The 7,407-nt window shown below is 49.5% G+C and overlaps 1 protein-coding gene across 1 annotated transcript in view; it reads right to left on the bottom strand.

Annotated features, from left to right (window-relative positions):
- The window catches only part of draxina (dorsal inhibitory axon guidance protein a), a 20,810-nt gene extending 15,680 nt beyond the window's left edge, over positions 1–5,130 (bottom strand). Inside the window, 1 exon segment of the mRNA XM_060069169.1 lies at positions 4,981–5,130. The gene's annotated coding sequence lies outside the window, so the exon portion shown is untranslated.
- Between the last annotated feature and the right edge of the window lie 2,277 nt (positions 5,131–7,407).

Raw genomic sequence — 7,407 nt, 5'->3', positions numbered from 1 at the left:
AGAGAGGCTGGGCTGAGAGAGGCCGACTGAGAGAGGCCGACTGAGAGAGGCCGACTGAGAGAGGCCGACTGAGAGAGGCTGGGCTGAGAGAGGCTGGGCTGAGAGAGGCCGACTGAGAGAGGCTGGGCTGAGAGAGGCTGGGCTGAGAGAGGCCGACTGAGAGAGGCCGACTGAGAGAGGCCGACTGAGAGAGGCTGGGCTGAGAGAGGCTGGGCTGAGAGAGGCTGGGCTGAGAGAGGCCGACTGAGAGAGGCCGACTGATGGAGGAGGAAAGTCAGTGAAAGAGTCCCCGTGATGGAAATGAATAAGCAAACACGAGTCAACAAGAAATGTAATTAAAGACAAGCTGAGCTATTTTCTTATTCAACAAGCAAATACTGGAAATACTCACACCCATTCATTAATCACTTTGACCAAACATTGTTTTTATTATCTCTTGAATTGCAGAGATAATAAGTGTTTATTTTATAAGTTGAATTTGAATTGACTTTCAAACTCAAGGAGACAGAGTTTAGTTTTATGCTTTATGTTTGTTTAATATCTCACTTTAGTGAATCTATGTTCAACCTTACCGCTACAACGTAGAGATGCACCCTAATCACAGCAGAGTCAGATGAGCTTCTGATTGGTCTCCTCCTGTCTGTATCACACTGTGGCCGGGCTGCCCTGTGGCCTCTCAGCCCGTATCGTCTGAGCAGCCCTGAACACATCCCCCACCCTGAGTGAAGAGGAGGCTGGAGGAAGACCCTCCACATCGCAGGAGGTCACTCCCAGCCCACCGTCATGGTCCCATGAATCAGGGGGGGGGGGGGGGGGAGCACCGATCGCTCGTCCAATCATGAAGCACCACAAGGTCACCCGTGGCAACCAGTGGTCCGTGTGATCATTAAGCTGTGATGGACCCCCCTCGGCTCCCGCCGCCGACCGACGGCCCTCATCAGGAGGACGGCCCCTGTGACGAGGGGCCCTTCACAGAGGGCCCCCGACCATGTGGTGAGGAGGGACGCGGTGTGTGTGTGTGTGTGTGTGTGTGTGTGTGTGTGTGTGTGTGTGTGTGTGTGTGTGTGTGTGTGTGTGTGTGTGTTGTCCTTCATCTTTTAAAACCTCACCTGCTGGGGGCGCAAACCTCCAGCAGCCATCTGTTCACGTTCCAACATCTCCCGCGGCAACGGAGCCACGAGGACACAAACAAAGAGAGAGAGAGGGAGAGAGACCACCTCCACCTCCTCCACCTCCTCCACCACCACCACCTCCACCACCACCTCCTCCACCTCCTCCACCTCCTCCACCACCTCCACCACCACCTCCTCCACCACCACCACCACCTCCACCACCACCACCACCACCACCCTCTCCACCACCACCACCTCCACCACCACCACCTCCACCACCGCCACCGCCGCCACCACCACCTCCACCTCCACCTCCACCACCCCCACCACCTCCACCATCTCAACCACCAACACCACCACCACCTCCACCACCTCCACCTCCACCACCGCCTCCATCACCACCACCACCACCACCTCCACCACCACCACCTCCACCACCACCACCTCCACCACCACCACCACCACCACCACCACCACCACCTCCACTACCACCACCTCCACCATCTCCACCATCTCCACCACCACCTCCATCACGAGGCCTGTAAACGTGGTCAGCCCACACATGCTGCCGCTGAACCCCCCCCCATGTAAAGACCGGCTTTATCTTCATCTGGGCGTTTTGTTTGCGTCAACTGAAAGAGAATGACCAAGTATTACAGACAAACCCAGTCATCACTGGGAGTATCACTGGGGAGCATGTGCTTACTGCAGGGAGGCCAGCTGTCCGCGTCAGAGGACTGGGCCGATACGAGGAGTCTTTGAAAACCTTAATCAGACAGTATAGGGCGCAGCCTTAAGAAACACCAGGGTAACGTTCCTCCGGCCTAAACACTGCACACAAGTACCAGGTTACTCTGTGTTGGTTTACAGTCAGTGGTTCTGTCTTCAGACTTCACAGAGAAGCTACAAGGGGAGAGAACACATCCTTTGTGCATCGTGAAATTTCCCAGAATATTTGATTCTCTAACAGCCACTTTTATATCTTTCCTTATCAGGGCGGACAGAGGAGACCTTGTTGCTCCACCAAATCACCGTAAAGAGCATCCCAACAGATGAAGCCGCAGCCGATAATGGCACTCAAATGACCGTCTCCGCCCCTTAATAAACCATCCGGCCCCAAACGCACTCAACACAATAAAAGCCCCATTTGCCAAAGGGGAGGGCCGATATCAACCACTTCAACACATAAAAGGTCTCCAAAAACAGACACACGCACACACCCAAACTCACGCACACACACACTTACACATTAAGAAGCAGAAGCAGAGACACACACAAGCACACACACACACAAACATAAACACTTACACACATACACTTACAGATTGAGATGCAGATGCAGAGAAACACACTTCCACAAACACATACACTTAGACACGCAGAGGCAAACGCACACACGCACACAAGCACAGACACACAAACACACAGAGTCAGAGCTGCTGGTCTTCACGCGCCCACAGGGTGCGTGTGAGCGGCTCTACGGGAGCTGGCCAGCCCGGGCCCCAGGCCCCGGGGATGAAGACCGGGCCATACGGCCGGCCCATCTGTCAGCTGGAACCAAGGAGGGCTGCCTGCGCCCTGATTGGCTGGGGGGACGCGGGGGTGGGCTGGCGGTCACAGGTACAGCAGCTGGGGGACGTGGCGACTACACGGAGAGTGTTTTGTTCGCAGAGTGCGCCAGCGTCCTGTGATGCGGTGGTTACCTTCTGCGTCTTTGTGTGTGTGTGTGTGTGTGTGTGTGTGTGTGTGTGTGTGTGTGTGTGTGTGTGTGTGTGTGGGTGTGTGTGTGTGTGTGTACAAAGGGTTTTTGTTTTTGAACGGAGACACAACCCAAATTCAGTCATCAAACGCGTGTCTGTCGCACAGCTTTCTTTTTCTTACAAAGAAACGCACAACGTGAGATATCACACACACGCAGGTCTGAAATCGCTCACTCACATGCACACAACGCGCCCACATACACATCATTTCATGCTACCGTGCATGTGCTCAGATACAAATTCTCTGTGGAATAGTGGCACACACCCACACACACATGGGACGCGTTCACACTGGGGCACACACATTATCACCCGCTCAAACACAAATCAAGTGCGGTACAAACACACACACACCGGACACACACACACACACACACACATAAACACAATTTCACCCATTCAAACAGCAAGTGTAAACGCAAATAGATGCACACACACACACACACACACACGATTTTAAACACAACAGGAAGACACACACAGCCTGACACAAATCAGAAGCGAATGAGCACAGACACACTTATGAATACAGAAATGTCACTCTCACAGAAGCACAGGCGCGCGCTGCGCGCACACACACAACACACACACACACACACACACACACACACACACACACACACACACACACACACACACACACACACACACACACACACACACACACACACACACACACACACACACTCACAGCGGGGTGACCTGCTTCAGGCACCCACAAACTGCTTCAACACACAAGGAACAGCAGAGCCCCCCAGAGAGAGAGAGAGAGAGAGAGAGAGAGAGAGAGAGACAGTCAGCGAGAGAGAGAGAGAGAGAGAGAGAGAGAGAGAGAGAGAGAGAGAGAGAGAGAGACAAAAGAGAGAACTATAAAGACATTTTGTTGGAAGAGAGAGCCGCACACAGCGCAAAGAGAGAGAGAGAGAGAGAGAGAGAGAGAGAGAGAGAGAGAGAGAGAGAGAGAGAGAGAGAGAGAGAGAGAGAGAGAGAGAGAGAGAGAGAGAGAGATGCAAAGTAAAGGTGTTGGAAAGATGAATGGAGACGGGGAAAGCCAGAGGACGGGACAGGGAGATTTATGGAGAGAGAAAACCCATTCAGAGAGAGAGAGGGGATGACAGTAATGTGTAAGATTGACAAAAAAGAAAGAAAGATTATTAACTTCATTTAAATAATAAATACAAACACAAAACGTGTACGTCTATTCATCTAAGGTATGCCATCTGATTTCTTGCGTAGGCCTTTAGTCCTTATTGAGCTGCTGGCATCACATAAACATGCAGATCAACTGAGACTTTATTGGTCTTAATCAAACCAAGAAAGGCAGAATCTCTTTCACTAGAATGACGGTCTGAGGGAGAAATGTGACCTTTAATATTAAAATACGCTTTGTCTATTTTACCTAATATAGCCTTTTATCAGTTACTACAATGAGAGTAGGCTCAAGAGAAAAAGCCAATCGACGAACTTAATAATTTGCATCGCTGTTAAGTCTGGGACTTAATGTCGTATCGTGTGGTGGCGATATTGTGTACAAGGAGTCAAATGTAAATCGTTCTTCGTCGGACGAGAACCGTGACATGGTAGGAGTTTATCATTTTAAGAAGACATTACGAAATATTAACACTACGTTTGACATCTCAAGCACTTCTTGATCCCTCGAGCATCTCGCAGACCGTGTCTTGGCTCTCCGGAGACTGCCTCGGTAGAATAATATTAATAAGTCTCTCTAATAACAGTAATAAGACTGCTTGAATAGGTCTGCATTTACGGTCCGCTTGGCGGCTTTAATCATCGCACCGAGACGCTCTTAATTTCCCTCGGCGAAATCCAACCCGAAATTGTAGATCTAAACATTAGACCAGTGAGTTTAAATTACAAATCGCAGGATTCCCAAAGAATTGCTTGCTTTTTATATCCTACATTTAGATTTGAACTTTCTTTGGAAGAAAAAGAAAAAATCGAAAAATAGCATTTTTCGAATGGCTAAATAATTGTAACCACATGGTTACAACAGCACCACACAGACCTTATCCCTATCTGATTATCTGTTATTATCGATCATTAACGAATAAGACACACATCTTCTTGAATGAAAGATCATGTCCTACCTGGGGGGCTCGCTATTCCGATGTTGTGTGGGGGTACCGGAGGAGGAGGTTCGTCATGTGACAGCAGGTGGATGAGGAGGTGCGACTCTAGTCCGCTCACTGGGAGATGTGCTGCCTCGCGCCCGGACCGCAGCCGCTATAAGAGGAGAGGGACGGGGGCGCGCATGCCGCGCGCCCTGCTGGAGTCAGGACTGATGACAGCGTCCGATGGAGGCCAAATCAGGATAGAGAGGCCTTTATATGAATGATAGTTATAGACGTTATACTGTCGTAATGTTGGAGGCAAGTAGGCCTAGGACACGTTACAAGTAAAATGTCAGTAGGCTATTGCATTAGGCCTACTAATAGAGAGAGAAAGAGAGAGAGAGAGAGAGAGAGAGAGAGAGAGAGAGAGAGAGAGAATTTATACTTTAAAGGAGGCCTACTTTTATTTAAAAAAAATGAAACCATGCTTTGTCAAATTTTGTAAAATGATTACCATTAGTTTAAAGAAGTAGGCCTAATTTAGCGTATAAAACGCGGAAAGGAGGCCTATCTTAATTATTCTGATCAAAGCAGAGAGCTATCTGAAGATTACATTTGAGAACCCTACAAACACCGGCCATAATGGGATTTAAAAAATATGAAAGCATGACTTAATCCCAACTGCATCTTCAATGGATTAGCAGACGGACACGATGTGGGCACATGGCTCCGCAACTTCCGCCAGTAGTGCGCGCTCTTGAAGATTAACCATGTTTTTTGGGGAGGAGCATTGCACCCAAGACGCTCCGGGGAACGGTCTGACATTTAGGACGCCGTGTGTAACTCCTCATTATCCGCCTTGCTTTGTGTTCTCACTTCCAAGTTCCAAGTGAACCGGCTCCGCACTGCTGCAACGCCGCCACGCAGCCACATGCTCGGGTTCAAAACAGACGTCACGAACCAAGGCGGGAACAGCTAATAATTCTGTTGCCGGGCTGCCAACCAGTCTTAACGAAGTTAAGGCGATAGAAAGGAGCTTGAACACATTGCATTGTGATGGCGACTCGGTTTAATAGCGCTAAAGCGAGCGGCTCTGCGTGTATTGTTCAGACCAGTGTTTGGACAACAAACACGTCGTCCAGGGTGTGAGCTGAGTTCCAATAGTCAACGTTTTTTCCTTCTACTCGGGATAGGAGCAGGTTGTCAGGGAGACGGACTGTATGCAGAGACTATCACAGACAGACCATAATACACAAGGTGGAGCTAGGAAGCGGTCATAGCAGAGTGAGAGCGGGAACGCATCCACAACTGTACAAACTCATGTTGTGTCCACATTTGAAAAGTAACACGCTTAATGGACACAATTAGTGTTTACCACCACTGGTTCGCCCAGAACATTCTGAAAGTTGACATGATAGGCCGACTTGATGTTTACTATCTTGTAGTAATTAGTGTGTTATGCCAACCTTTTGTCTGTGTTTGTCTACTCCAGGCCTACCCATACAGCCATATGCTTAAACACGGTCCACATCCTGTATTAAAGGACCACCAATCACATAGGACAGAGCCTACAGCTGGGGTTGACCCATAGACCCGACCATATATCAAACGCGGTCCAATTATAGCCTAGGCCTATAACTATACATAATACTACTCAAACTACTCAAAAATGTGTGTGTGTGTGTGTGTGTGTGTGTGTGTGTGTGTGTGTGTGTGTGTGTGTGTGTGTAACCACCACCCTTCATCCAGTCATTGGGGTCAACCAGTCCATGCCGGCTGCTGGTAACCTTGACTAACGCCAGAGAGTCTCCACTTCGGAGGGGGTAGGCCTACTTCTTCCAATCTCAGTGAACTGCCGAAACTAAAAAAAAAAATTAAACAACAAACCTAAATTCGCTTTTCAGTCAGTAGCATAAAACCAAACATCTTAAGAGAAAAACTTGTATGAAGAGAGGTTCACCCGCGATTTCCAGAATTGGAACGTGCACCCGCAGAGCGTGATGAAGAGAGAGAGGAGGGGGGGGGGGGGGGGAGGGAGACCGCGCCAGGCCGCCTGCTGGGCGCTTTGTACATCATCAGCACGATGGAATCCCGGGGAGCGCAGCGGGCCGTCGCTCCAATATGCCAAGGAGTCGGCCGCTACCCTGTGGCAGTTAGGAGCTCAATTGTGTGTGTGAGTGTGCATGTGTCTGTATATGTTGGTGTGTATGGTGTGTATGTGTCTCAATATGTTGGGGTGTGTGTGTGTGTGTGTGTGTGTGTATGCGTGTGTCTTTATGTCGGTGTGTGTGTATATGCGTGTGTCTCTATGTCGGTGTGTGTGTGTGTGTGTGTGTGTGTGTGTGTGTGTGTGTGTATTTACAAGCCCAGGTCGACTGCTGTGCCGTCTACGGTGAATCTGTTTGTGTTTTAAATTGACTGAGAACCGTTGGCGGAAGGAAAAAACGACTAGGGCCAATTGAG

The sequence above is a fragment of the Gadus macrocephalus genome, chromosome 13, assembly GCF_031168955.1.
Source record: "Gadus macrocephalus chromosome 13, ASM3116895v1".
Lineage (NCBI taxonomy): Eukaryota > Metazoa > Chordata > Actinopteri > Gadiformes > Gadidae > Gadus > Gadus macrocephalus.
This window is presented reverse-complemented; position numbering and strand designations above follow the sequence as displayed.